The 14,631-nt window shown below is 44.9% G+C and overlaps 1 long non-coding RNA gene across 2 annotated transcripts in view; it reads left to right on the top strand.

The window, feature by feature from the left end:
* The window catches only part of LOC147824916 (uncharacterized), a 187,405-nt gene that overhangs the window by 32,300 nt on the left and 140,474 nt on the right, over positions 1-14,631 (top strand). The window contains exons 1-3 of one of the 2 annotated variants that reach the window (XR_015441615.1): positions 1-10,649; positions 14,215-14,319; positions 14,433-14,631. The exon at positions 1-10,649 is cut by the window's left edge and continues 32,300 nt beyond it. This is a non-coding gene — a long non-coding RNA (uncharacterized LOC147824916). The other variant, XR_015441614.1, reaches the window with a different exon arrangement.

The following is a 14,631-nucleotide window of genomic DNA, read 5'->3' as shown; positions in this document are numbered from 1 at the left end:
TCTCTGAAATTTGTGACTAGAATTCAGCTGAGCTCAACTCTGCCTGCAAATGCAGATGAAAAATTCAGTCCTTCACTTATTCATTCATCCATCCCTTCACTTCATAAAGTGTTTATGAGACAGTATTATGCTGAGAATTCTAGACTGCATTTCCTTGCCCACATGCACCAACTCCAGTTCCTGTACCCGGCCCCAGTTCCTGTGCCCAGTCCCCTTTTGCCACTGTAGCCCTTGAGTAAAATCACAAACAGCTGCTCCCCAAAATACCTGCTGAAATTTTCCTCCATGTGTCTAGTCCCAGGTACACAGGACACTAAGTAGAGGGACAGCTCAGCAAGTGCTGCCGGTGCATTTTGGGAATTGAGGTTGAGTGTCAGTGGTGGGCAGCACTGGTATTAATGGCCAGGTCAATTTATGGAATTTATTCAAGTCAATGGTAGGGCTTGGAGGCAACCCCATGAATCTTGGCAGTCAGAATGTGACTAACTAAGCCATTCAACTTCTCTCTGCACCTGTTGCCCTCTGACCCTTCTTGTGTTTTTAATGCCAAGATCTGCATTTTCCCAAACTTCGCTATTGTCATCCTCCTCTCTGCCCAATCCTTCCCCCAGTCACTGCAGACAGAAGCAGGCACATGCTGTTTCACTGCATGCAGCCACATGCTGCCCAGCCCCTGTTTGAAAGCTCCAGTTAAGGATTCTGATTCCGGAGTATTCCATTAACAGACCACACATTAACAAGCCTTCAGAGAAAATCTCTCACAAAGCTTTTGAGCTCATAACTGCTTAGCCATGTTATTAGTTTCTACTGTGTTAACATGCATAAAGTACAAACATTCCAAGTGCCTGTGCTACAGAAATCAGGCCTTTACCCATTAGAAACATCTCTGTAGGGGCTGGTGGGCTCCTGCCACACTTGACCATCAGGCACAGGCCTCTTGAGGGCCTCTGGGCTCCAGAGACTGCTTTTCATATAGTCCTGGTAGATGGACAAGAGACAGAGAGCTGGTGCTGGAGTTCATATGGGAAGAAGCAAGTTTTTAAAAAGTTGCCTGTTGTATCATCTTCACTGGAAAGTAAGCATATGAGGTATTTTAAATTCAAAGGGGGCCATTTACTCCTATGGGGTGTGGTGGAAAATTGTGGTGAATGTTTACATTTTAAAAATTTATTACAGGAAAAGACACATTGCTATTAGTCCCTTTCAACATGCTCCTCTTCTCTTTGAACACACCTATCCCAAATGTGTTACATTTTTTAAAATTTAAACATTCATTGTGTATTTTGATCATACTTTATACTTTGTTCTTCAGTGTCCCCAGAAAAGGAAATGTAGGTGGGACATCACTTCCTGGGAGTGGCTTTTTCTTTCTCCCCTCCACCTCCATTTTCAGTCTGCCCATCTGCTGACATTTTAAGGGATGTTTTGATGTGATGTCTTTTAACACACTGCTGAGTCCTGGGCACTGGACCATACAGCCAAGGAGTCCTTGAGCTGATTTACCGTGTCTCTCTCTGTCGCTGGGGTGTGATATGAGGAGCCCTGAGCTGGAGCCGCAGGACTGTCAGAGGCTGGAAAGGGAGGGGTGAGGGCCCAGCAGCCTGTACAGGCTCACCCTCTACGGTCCTTGTGGGTAGCCGAGGCCTGTGCCCCAGCCGCCTGGCACCGGCTCCTGTTACATGGCATGTGACAGCAGTACCCAATATCACCACTCTCCTCTCTCCTTTCCATGCTCTGGCCTGACTCAGGGGCTTCTGCCTACTGGGGAGGAGCCCCTGTGCTCGGGCAGAGCTGGGAGAATCTCACTCCTGTACACCTCAGGGTTGAGTTTAGTTTCCAAGCTCTGTAACTTTGAAGCAGAAGTGATACAGATGAAGTACCAGCTGCACTGATGCCAAGGGGAGTGTACACACACACATGCACACACACACACACATACACACACAGTGATAGAGAAATACAGTGAATGTTTAAATTTTTTTAAAAACCTGAATACAGTAAAAGACATATTCCCAAGAATAATAGAATAAGTGTTTGAAGAGAAGAGAAATATTTCGAGATGAATAGCAGTGTGTCTTTTATTGAAATAATTTTTAAATTTTAAATATTCACTGTACTGTTTAATCACTGCTTATTGATTAACTGTTTACAGAAATTTCTGTCAAATAAAAAACATTACAGTGTGCCCTCATCCACCTTCTTCACCATTCTGGCACCATGTGACTTCTGGCTCTTCCCCAAAGTCAAAATGACCATAAAAGGCAAATGGTTTATTATTATTATTATTATTAATTTTATTGGTACATTTTAGGTATACAATATAATGACATTCATCATTGGGAATTTGTACCTTTACATAATCTCTCTTGGTTCTTATTTTTTCCCCACTCCCCTGCCCTCCCTTCAACCCCTCTGCCCCTCCCTATTTACAAAGACTTTGCTTCCATTTTTTCATTTTCTCATATTAATTCCCTTCCCTTCTTTCTTTTCTCCTACCTCTCCCACTTTCCCTTCCCCTTTGCCCCTTTTCTTCCTATTTCACATTATCTATTATACCTTTTAGTCCTTATTTACACTTTCAGTTTCTCACACCAGAGAAACTATTCGGTATTTACATATATGTGTCCTATTTATTTCACTTGAGTATTGCCTCAGTGTGCATCCATTTAGCTATAAATGTCTCTAATTTCTCATTCTTTATGTCTGAAAGGCAAATGTTTTGAATCAACTCAGGACATTGAGCCAGCCATGATAGCATAACTAAAGACACTCAGGAAGGAGATCCTGGAGAACTGCTTTGAAAGTGGCAAGAATGGTGGGATAAGTGTGTTTGGAGTGAGGGGAGTATTTTGAGGGCAATTAGTGTAATAAGTTATTTTGAAAAAGTTACACATTTATAGTGATTTTGATCATACTGTGCATACCCCAAAGCATCTTGACTGTGGTGGCCATGGAAGTGTGCTGCCAGGATGATCACATTTTCTTTCCAGAGGCCATTAGCACCTCCACAAGCCACCTCAGCTTCCTGCAGAGGCCTCAGTTTTCCTAGATGCCCCTAAGTGTCTGAGGTGAGCAGGTTTAGGTGTACAGCAGCAGAGCATCCCTGCCCAACATGATTCCTCCCCTGGCACCTTTGCTCCAGGGAACCCCAGCCTTGTCAGGCTTGCAGTGCTGCTGTGCACTATGCCTCTTTGCCTAGCCCCACTCTTTCCCATGTAGTGTTACACAGTGCTCATCCATAGGGCAGGCAGACCCTGTGGCCACCCTCCCTGCCTTTGCAGCTGCTTCCCAGAAGCCCTTGGGCACACCAGGAATGGTGTGGACATTGGAGCTGACTGGTTACATCATGACCCCAAATTCAGGTTGATGAAACATCTAAACTCTTTATGAGACTCTAGGGGAAGGAAAGGGTTGCAAGACTGACAGGAAAGAGGCAGGCTGAAGAGAAAGGGCACAGGCAAGTTCCCATGCTCCTCACACAGTGAGTCTCTGGGTCCTGCCTTCTCAGTGTTGACCCCCACTTGCTACAAGCCAGGAAGGATGGTGGGTCTGTTGGTCAGATCAGCAATAGAGGTTAAGATAGCTCAGATCAAAATAGGAGGGATGTTTGCCCTTCCAGGTCTAGACAAAGGGTAGCAGATAGATTTTATTTTTGTGTCAATTCCTATGATTGCTAATGCTGCCCAGGCCACTGTTTGGGGAGGATTTCAAGGACCTCTCAGAGGAATCAGCCTCTACTGTCTGATTATTCCCCAGGTGACAGGTTCAGGAAAAGAGCCCAAGAATGCATGCATCTTCTGCTCTACAGCCTGGCCTAGACTCTCATTCGTGTCTGCATAATGCCTGCAGTGTGAGTTCTCCACTAAAAGGTGGGAGCATTAATGGCTCTGTCTGGATTGACCTGTGTTCCTTTGGAAGCAGCCCATGACATGGACACTAGTGTGTGTTGCCCAGACGTGGAAAACCTCACCTGGGGTCACTCAAGTGTTCATGTCTATTTTCCCTGACCACATGAGACATTCCACCCAGAAGGAGTGAGCAGGTGTAGGGAGAGGTGCTGCCCTGGGGGCAGAGGGAGCCCTAGAAAGGCCAGCCTCAGGTCCTAGAGAACTTTAAGGTTTCCTGGTAGAAGTGTTGGCCTTTGCATCAGGAAACCAAGCAAATGGCTCCCTTAAGTGACCTCAGGGACTAACCACTTGCCTTCTGTACAACCCCTCACTGGGGCAGGAAGCTCCATCATTAGTGTTTCATTCCTTTAGCTGGAGCTAAATATCACTTCCACATGAACTGATACCAATTCCTCCTTCACCGAATGCTGGTGTAAATTTGAATGGAACTGAGGAACACGGGCTAGAGAAAGGGACAGGATGGGTCCCAGTGAAGCCAGAGACAGAATGCAGAATGGAGCAAATGAGAAAGAGACCAAAGACAACCTCTACCATTATGGTTGAGTCATGGGCCCCTGAAAGATATGCTGAAGTCCTAACTCCTGTTATCTGTGACTGTGACCTTATAAAGGGTCTTTGAAGATATCAATTAAAATGAGGAGATTAGGGTCAGCCTTAATCCAACAGGCCTGCTGTCCTTGTATGGTGAGGAGAATCCAGAGACACACAGGGCAACAACAGGTGACAACAGAAGCACAGTTGGAGCGATGCCACCTCAGGTTGTGTGGAGCACCTGGGGCTGCTAGAAACTGCAAGAGGAAAGGAAAGGCTCTCTTCTGGAGGCTTTAGGGAGAGTGTGGTTCTGCCAACATCTTGATTTCAGACATCTGGACCCAGATCTGTGAGAGAATAAATATCTGTTTTTTTAAGCCCTACCCCCAACTTCTGGTGCTGTCTTATGATGGCCCCTGAAAGCTGACACAGTCTGATTCACGAATTCCTAACCACTGACTCATCATTATGCTAAGAGTCAGAGATTATGACTATCACACATTGGATGTACTAGGTATCTTAACAGACACAGAATAAACTATAGGTCAAAACACACACACATACACACACACACACACACACATACATACACACACACACACACACAAAACACTGATATGGGGTCCCGGCAGGGGCTGGCTGTCAAACCAGGTAGGTAGACAAAGTTAAATTGCCCAGGGCTCAACACATGTATGTACCACTGAGAAATAAATAGGCTTGCCGTGGAAATGACCAACATGGATGGCCAGGAAGTTGCCAGCAGCAATAAAAGTGATGAGTGAATGAGGCCTGTAAATCAGCCAATGCAAGAGCTCAGGAAAAGTAGGAAGTCTGAAATGACAGCCAGGCTCAGGCTCAAGGTCCATAAGAGCAGGAAAGAAAAGCTTGACCACTGTATGTGCTGGGGCTCTGCAGATACAGACAGTGGCCCACTGTGTCCAGAGGCGGCCAGTGTCTTGTGCAACCAGGAAGACTGGTCAGCGACCCTTCTCATCTTCTCTACAGCAGGGGGAGAATGAGCCAGCTGTCAAGGATCTAGTCTCTAGTTCAGGATTGTGGGAACTGATTCTTTGTTAAGTACCTTTGTAAATAGAGTTGCTCAAAGGACAACAGTCACAGGCACAGATTTGGACACTCAGCAATCTGTATCCCAGGGTGACAATACCTCTGGTCACCTCAGAAACATAGCAGCCACAGCTATGTTCTCACAACTGGGGGTGAGTTAAGTTGCCAGCTCTGGGGCTACAGAATGCAGCTAAAAGGAGTGCCTGGCTGGCATGTGAAACGCGAGCAGCACACCAGGGCACTCATGTGGCAGCCAATGGCCTGGTTGGTGTTAGATGAGACAGTTCCAATGAGAATGACAAACCTAAACCAGTCTCAGCATTTGTGTCTGAATTCGACAGGAGGTAAACAGCAGAGAAAGCCCAGATGCCAAGAAGGGTGGGGCATCGGGACTGGTCCTAGAGAATACCAGTGGATGGAGGGCAATGCTCCAAGGTACAGCTTCCTAATAGTTGCATGGCTTGTTATCCTGGCACTTGGCAGCAGCCACTAATCGTGGTATCAAGGAAGGACAGCCTCAGTGTCTTCACATGTGTCTCACTTCCACTCTTGACCAAAGCACAACTGTTTAAGGCCTCATTTCTCTTCTCCCACTTGGAAAATCATATGTTTGTGCTACTTTTAAAATTAGAATGGATAAGTTGAATTATGAAAAATTTCTCTAAAATAAAACTGTCCCCATGACAAGGTTTCCAATCCAAGGTGGTAGTCTACTTTATGTGACAGCAAGAATATCAGATTATCTCTATAAACAAAAATGGTAATGCATAGGCAACACTTATTGAAATACCATGTCAAGTGAGATCAACAAAGACAGACTTAGTGGTAATCATGATGACTGGGAAACAAAAACGTAAAGTTTTTGGCTATACAGACTTAAAACCCACTGTCATTAAACACCGGTGCATGAGATATAGTAAGATAGAAAGAAGCTCTACGAGCAACTCTGGAACTCTTGTGAGGAAGGATCACAGGGCAGGATGGAACCACAGTGCAGGTCTGACACTTTCAGCCTTGTGATGTTGGCCAAAATGTGTAAGTGATGAAGTCTTTGTTTTCTCCACAGAGAAATAGGAATAAAACTTCCTTATCTGGTTGTCATCATGAAGTTACTCAGCATAGAGCTTGGCACATAGCATAACAATGAATAGTAAATAACAACAACATGGGAAAAGTGAATAAAACTGGAATAAATGCAAAGATTCAATGTGGAAAACATAAAAGGCCCTTACAAATCTCTAAGCATATAAAAATCCTCAAAATTATAAATGATGAAAAATGTTCACAGTTCACAGAAGTGGAAATAAAAACGAATAAATGAATTCAATGAATATTAGGGGAAATAAACCTTCATTACACATTTGTAATGAAACACAAAGTAATGTAAATATCAAGCCTCATTATAACACTGTTTAATCAGTGAAGAAAAGTGATACAAACAAGGTGCTGGTTCCTACAGATAGCTTGGAAATCCAGATATTCCTGGTGGAAGTGCAAATTTGTTGAATTATTTTGGAAGAGAACTTGGTAATTGTTATCAGGAGCCATAATATGCTATACTTTGACCCCGTTATTCTATTCTTGAGAATTAAATAGTTCAAATTAAGAGAAAGTTATGCTTATAATGGAGCATTTAAGTAAGACTAAGAGAATAAAAAATTAACTTCCAATAATACAGGAATGGTTACTTTGCCACTGAAAATAGTTTTATAATATATTGTATGATGATTAAAAATAATAGACCAAGATAGCATCAAATAAAATGTAATATATTGAAGTAATTGATTGCAAATATCTTTTAAAAAGCGAGGATTTAGCTCAGTGGTTTCACCGCCTGCTGCGCAAGCGCAAGGACCCGAGTTCGATCCCCAGTACCAAAAAAAAGAAAAAAAAGCATATGAAGGAAGCAAAGTTATAGATGAATGCAATTTATTTTATATACAGAGATTTGTATGTTATTGTTTATTTTTTGTTAACAAATGAATTAAAATACACATAGCAAATTCTCTTAATTTCTCTACATTACCTGTTATGAATTTATAGCTCCTTGTGATTTTTGTATTGACTGCTATGAGTATAAAATTGAATTGAGAGACACAAGCTAGATGTGCCCTCTCAGGGACATTTCTGGACTCGAGTGAATATGTGTACTGTCTCTATGGAAAACTTTACTCTCAATATTCACACATGGTTTCCTCATCTCTCTTCTAATGTTATTATGAGAACTCTAATCTTCTAATTGGATAAATCATTCTCTGTTATACATATATCTCAAAACAGCTTCAAAAGGCATTAGATTTTTCAACAAGAAGGAAATGTTAATCAGGAAAGTCACAAATGACTAAAAGAGTATTTCACAGATGGATCTAGCCAAACAGAAATGTTCAGATATTCACCTGAGTTGTGGCTTTTGAGGAATCCTCTAAGTTGTATAAATGACAAAGCCCTTTTCAAAGCCAAGAGATCAGCCCCTCTGCATGTGTGTGAAGAGAAGCTATTTTTGTGCCTGGGTTCTGGTTACACATCCACAGCCTGGAGCTTTGTTCTCAAAATTCATGCTGTCATCAAAAGGACTCAACACAAATACAGCAGTGGGCTGGCCAGTGGCTTAGCTGCAAACTGTTGTCACGTCAAAAACTGCAGGCTTTTTCTGGACATAGAATATCTGTTTTTCCTGCCTTTCCTTCTCCTAGAAACTTGTCCATCCTTCCAACTCTCAGTTCCTGTATCTTCTCAGACCTTTTACCTCCTCCACTTGCTCTTCATACTTGCTATGATATTTACATAGTCGGCTTCTATAAAATCCACTAGTCCCTGTGTGAGGTTCCATCTCAGGGTGCCTGGTTCTGCATGTGTTTGGTTCCTAGTGTTGACATGGTGTCTGGCCCTAGCTCCTTGGAAGATCCTAAGGGATGGTCTATGGAGAGACTGTAGGGGATCTATGAATTCCCTGAAACTGGGGGCAAAGTACATGTGTGCTGTTGTCAACCAACAGTGCCACCTCTCCCTGCGGTCTTTGATTTGAATGAATCTCTGAGGGGTTTGAGCCAGTTGCCCAGTTCTTCTCTTGCAGTGATTAGTTTCTTTGGCTCCTCAACTTGCAGATGGATGGGATCCAAACTGAAGTGTGCCTGGGACTTCTGGGAATGAAGGGTCCCATTAATGAGGGTGACATGTGGGAGGGAGCCCTTGCCTTTTCTGGCTCACTCTTACACAGATGTCCAGAGCAATACAGCCATTCCAGGACTGCAGGCTGTGGCTGGTGGGACCAAGAGGGAAGGCAGGAAGAAAGGTCCCCTGAGGTCTCATGCTCAACCAAGCAACACCTTCACCAGCCCTGCTGCACTGGTTTCTAGTTACTGATGCAAACAGTGTCCTCCTTATTAACGCACTTTTAATTGAATTTCTTTTTATAGATGATACACGGTCCATGAGTACGGCGACCTAGAGTTTTCCTCACGTGATCAAGTGGCACCCGCCAAGATTAAGGATGTCTGTAGGTGTCCCATTAGATGTTGATTAACTGATTGATTGAAGCCCAGAGAATTCCCGGACATGTGTTTAAGCACTGCAGGCTCCACAGAAACTTCCTGGGCCCATCTAGAGGAGGTTGCCTGACTGGATGTATTGTTCCCACACACAAGTCCCCTTGAGGGCACTGCCAGGCAGGGCAGTGACAACCAGCAAGGCATGGTGTCAGACCAAGCAGGGACCTTGGGTGTCACACTCAGAGAGGACTCAGCTGCTCCTTGCTGGAGCATCAGTCACTTTTACTTGTGGACAGATAGAGATGGAGTCCTCCTCAGCAAGGGCACAGACAGCACAAAGGCTTTCACTTGCGTGCAACTCTGCTTTACTTGTGATGTAGAGGAGGGATTCTGCACTCTGGAAGGCTGAGGCAGGAGGATTACAAGTTGAAGGCTTATGAAATTCAGTGAGACCCTGTCTTAAAAATAAAAAAATTAAAAATGGCTGGAGATGTAGCTAGATATGAAGGCCCTGGGTTCAATCCCCAGTATGCCTCCCCAACAAAAAAATTCTGAAGCTGCATCTGCATTTACCTGGAAACAGCCTTCCTTACTAGTTATGTATCAATGCATTGATACCAGTTATTTGTTCTCCCTTGAAAAAGACCCAGCTCCCTTTGATATACTTCTGAGTCCAGAGCAGTGTGTCTTCCAGGAGGTGGGCAGAGGCTCTGTGTTGTTCTTAAAAGTCATCTCTCATCACTAGCTGATAGAAAGGCATCAGGTTCCCCATCATCCTTAGAGTTCAGCAGAGTCTTCCCATCTATTGGGGCAGCTGCTTCCTTGGAATATACACTCCCACATTCCTTGCATATACACTCCCACACATCCCGGAGAGGAAGTGGGAAGCTTGTGTGCAATGCTTTGTTCATACATGTGACTTGTGTGTGGCATGGAGCTGTGACACCAGGCATGCCCCTGTGGAAATGAATGTTTATGATTAAGGTGCAGCCCTGGTAGTTACAACCAGGCCCAAGATGTCTGCTTACCTGCATGCCAAGGGTAAACATGGGTTGAGACTCCGGAGCTCAGTGTGTGAGCCCAGGCCCTGGTGGAGGCTCTCCCTTGCCATGTAGAGAACAGAGAAGAAGGGACCCCAAGTGAGCAAGGACCCAGGACAGGATACGGTGGCCCAGAGCCTCACTACTATTCATCCTACAGAGTGTGGGGGGGCAGGGTTTGAAGCAGGCACAGGACATGATGACAAGGGGAACTGAGGAAGACCCACTAGATGTAGTGGGGAGAGGAGGGAGGCCCAGACCAGCAGGGCCTTCAAAGGTGTGGGGCTGCTTGGCTGGTGGCGCAGCTCAGTACAGGGTTTACAGTGAGGGCTGGTGGGGAGCCCCCATCTCTACCCTTCCCTCTTCTTTCCTGTAGTTTCCTGCCCTTTCCTTCCTCTCCCTCCCCTTCCTTCCCTCCCACTTCCCCTCTCTCCCTGCCTCCCATTCCTTCCTTACTCCTTCCAGGTGGACAGACAGGTGCACGTGCAGGTCCAGCCATGGTCACTGGCTGTGCCTGGCCCTGAAGCTGGATGAGTCTTCCTCCAGGTTCCCTCTGAGAGACTGCAGAGCTTTCCCCTGGGCAGCTGATGGAGGAGGGGTCACCTGACTGGCCTGAGGTAAAGCAGATGGAGCTCCCTCAGTGGAAGTGGCTGAAGGACATGACCTTCCTCCGGCCTTTCTTTTGGGACAGGAAGTCTTTGGAAGTTTGTAGCAACTGAGCAAATCTTGTCCCTCTGATAAGCAGGGTCCCTGTTTGGCTCCCCTGTGGAGAAAGCTCCATACTTCCGCTGATTGTTCTAGCTGATTGCATTTCAGTATGTGAGACATGATAATCCCGCTCTTAGGGAGCCAGGAGGGAGCAGAGGAGGCCTGGGAGGAGGCCTGGGCCGCCTTGGAGGAGGCCTGAGCTGAGGCTGCTGCCTGGGGCTGAGCAGGCCACAGGCTGGGTTATTCCTGTAAACCTGCTGGGCCTGGCTCTGCTCAGGTTTCTGGGGCCAGCCTCAGGGCCATGGGTGAGGGTGTGGTGAGTTTCATTATAATAATAGACTCAGAGCTCACTGGGCGGAGGCTTCTGAAGGCCCACACAGGCTCGGGTGTCACCCAGCATGCTTGGTGTCACCCATGGAAAGTGGTCTTTCCGGTCTCAGCCCCCAGGTTTAGAATTCAGCAAGCAGGTAGGCGGGGAGCATCCTGCCTCCTGGAAGGGTCCACACCAGCTAGAACTCTGCTGGCTCCAGAGGGATGAGTCAGGAGGAGGCTGATTCATGAAATCCATGGGTGGATGGGCAGAGAGGGAGGCCCTTCACCCGGACAGCTGTGGGGAAATGGAAGCTGCTGCCCTGGGGAGTAGAAGCTCCTGGCATTCTCACCAAAGTCCCACACTTTTTCTTTTAATTTTTAGATTTAAGTAATTAGGCCAACTACGGTGGTGCATGCCTGCAATCCCAGAACTGGGGAGGCTGAGGCAGGAAGGTCTCTGTGAGTTTGAGGCCAGCTTGGGCTACACAGTGAGTTCAAAGCCAGTCTGAGCTACATAGTGAGATCCTTTCTCAAACAAACAAAGTAATTATTATTAGAGATGTTATATCAGTTAGCTTCTTTCTCTTTTTTTTTAGAATACCAGTCATACTGGACGAAGGGCCACTGTACCCCAGTAGGACTTCATCCTAACTTCACTAATTTCACTTGCAACAACTCATTTTCCAATAAGGCCACATTCTAAGACGTTAGGGTTAAGATAACATCATATAAATTTGGAAAGGAATCAGTTTAACTCATAACAGATGTGGTATCCCTAGAATGTAGCACTTTAGAAAATAAAGACAAAAAACAGAGTAGCCAGGTGTGGTGGTACTTATCTGTGGTCCCAGCACCCTGGGCAGCTGAGGCAGGAGGGTCTCGAGGTTAGGTCCAGGCTGGGCAACTTAGCAACATAGCAAGACTCTGTCTCAAAATAAAAATAAAAAAGAGAAGAGGAGGTAGCTCAGTAGGAAGGCCCTGGGTTCAGTCCTTAGTAATGCAAAAACAAACAGCAACAAGTAACCAAAGGGATAAAATCTGTTTCTGCCATCCACAGATCACCACTATGAATGCTTAGTAGACTATATCCTCCTAGATATGTATTTCATATACATGGAAGTACACACGACACAGATATATATATATATATATATATATATATAATTTTAACATGCTTTATTCAATGATCTTTACCTTTCTATTTCACCAGATTTCTTCTTATCTAATACCTAGTCTGTATTCAAATTGTGTGTTCTTTACCATAGTTTTTTTTAAAACCCCAAACCTATCAGTGGCTGTTCATTTTAACTGGTTGTTAGGTCTTTGGAGACTCTAACTCAGCACTGTCCTTCCTTTCTTCATGACATTGACTCATTTGGGGCCAGTTATGCTGCATAACACCTCCTTCCTGACTTTGTCAAGTTGCTTTTCGTGGCATTGTCTCTCAGTCCCTGTGTTGCCTGTGGGTGGAAAGTGGGGCTGCTCTTGAGGTATCTCTGGTCGGAAGATGCAAAGTACCTGTTTAACCACTGCCAGGCCTTTGCCAGGTCTGAGGTTCCTATGTTTGGTGGAAAGTGGGACCTGATGTTCCTCATAACACAGGCTTTCTGACCTGAAACACAGCTGCTCATAGCCAGGGACTTTACCCTTCCTAGTGGCAGCTGATCTCCTCTGGGGTGGGATAGGGGTTTACACTCATCCCAAGACCCCCAGGTCTAAGCAGTCCTAGCCTTGGATCCCCAATACATTTTGTCATTTTGTGTGTGTGTGTGTGTGTGTGTGTGTGTGTGTGTGTGTGTGAGACAGGATCTTGCCATGTAGTTCAGGCTGGTCTTGACCCCTCTATGTAGCCCAGTCTGGCCTTGAACTCATGGAGATCCTCCTGCTTCAGCCTCCTGAGTGCTGGGATTACAGGCATGCACCACTATGCCTGGCAACACATTTTCCACTGAGGTGGCACAACCAGCATGTGGTCTCCCACCACATTGCACCTCTACACGGTCCCCACTGCAGCCTGCAGCACCTGGGTCCCCTTTGTCTAATCCTGTCTTCCAGGAAGACCAGAACTTCTTTTCTGCAACATGTTATCAATTTTTTCCCCTTTAGAGGAATAATTTACAACAAAACACTCAAACTTCATGTATATACTTGCTGATTTTTTGACACATGTACAACAAATAATCAAATGTACAGGAATGTTTAAAAGTTTTAAAAATCGTCACAAAAAAAGATCCGTTAACACTCCTCCTTGCTTGGAACATCCCATCCCATCATTCTTGCCACTTTCTGAAGCAGTTCCTCTTCCTGAGTGTCTTTAAGAAGTGTGATTACAGATACAGTGGATGCTGCTGCTAAGTTCCATCCAGTGGAAAGGCAGACCCATAAAAACATTACAGCATGTCTTCATCCACCTTATTCACCAGATCTGGAACCATGCAACTTCTGCCTCTTCCTCAAGGTCAAAATGACCGTGAAAGGTAAATGTTTTTGATTGATGCACGACATCAAGGCAGCTGGACAGCACAACAAAAGACACGAAAGACTTCCAGGACTGCTTCAGAAAGTGGCAAGAATGATGGGATAAGTGTGTTTGCAGAGAGGAAGTATTCTGAGAGGATTAATGACAATGTGTCTTTTATTGTAATACATTATCAAAATTTAAACATTCATACTGCATTTTTCAATCATATTGCACATGTACTTTATACCTCAAACCTCTATCGAATCTAAACATCCTTATCATCTCTAAAGCCCCAGCATGCCCTTTCCTGGTCCACCTGTGCCCAACCAGAAGTATTCTTTTTTCTTTAGTGCAATTTGATTTGCATTCATGGTGGTGCCAGGATCAGTAGTACTGTACTTTGCCTTTTACTCCTGAGTACATACTGTGTTCATCCCTTGTATGGACATACTACGACTTGCTTTTATTTTCTTTGTTGTTGTTATTTGTTTGTTTCTTTGAGACAAGATCTTGCTATGTTCCAAAGCTGGCCTGAACTCCTGCACCCAAGTGACACTTGAGACTATTATATGGGCCACTATACCCAGCTCCACTATGTTTCTTCATTCTCCTATTGAGGGACACATTTCCAGTTCTTTGCTATTAATATTTTTGTAGGAGTAATTTTGTGTACAAATGTTTTCACTTGGGTGAATATCTAGGACTGAAGTTAGAGGGTCAGAGCCTAAGTGGTGGCACCATCTTCCTATGGCATTGTCCATGCAGGACAGTCTTGCTGTGCCTGCCTCCTGTTGATTGCCAGTCTGGTATGTATTTCAATGGGGTTCTAACTTGTATTGTCTTGCTGATTTATGAGAACAAGAACTTTGCATTTGCTATAACTTTTTAAAATTAATTATCTCTCTTCCCTAATCTGCAGTACAAATACTCATTTAACATGTGAATTGAGTTTCCTGCTCATCCTTCAGTGAAGACTGTCTGAGATATGCAGACAGATAGGAAATGATTTCTCTGAGGGAAAGCAGAGTTAAGCCGCGAATCACGAATCATGTCACTGCCTAATCCCGAGCTGAGGTTCTGGTAAATCTGGTCCCTGAGCAGCAGCTGAAGAGCAGGAG

The sequence above is a fragment of the Heterocephalus glaber genome, unplaced genomic scaffold, assembly GCF_053883595.1.
Source record: "Heterocephalus glaber isolate CG9 unplaced genomic scaffold, H.glaber_assembly_v1.0 deba00001524, whole genome shotgun sequence".
Taxonomy (NCBI): domain Eukaryota; kingdom Metazoa; phylum Chordata; class Mammalia; order Rodentia; family Bathyergidae; genus Heterocephalus; species Heterocephalus glaber.
Note: the sequence above shows the minus strand (reverse complement) of the source record. Positions and strands in the feature narration are given on the sequence as shown.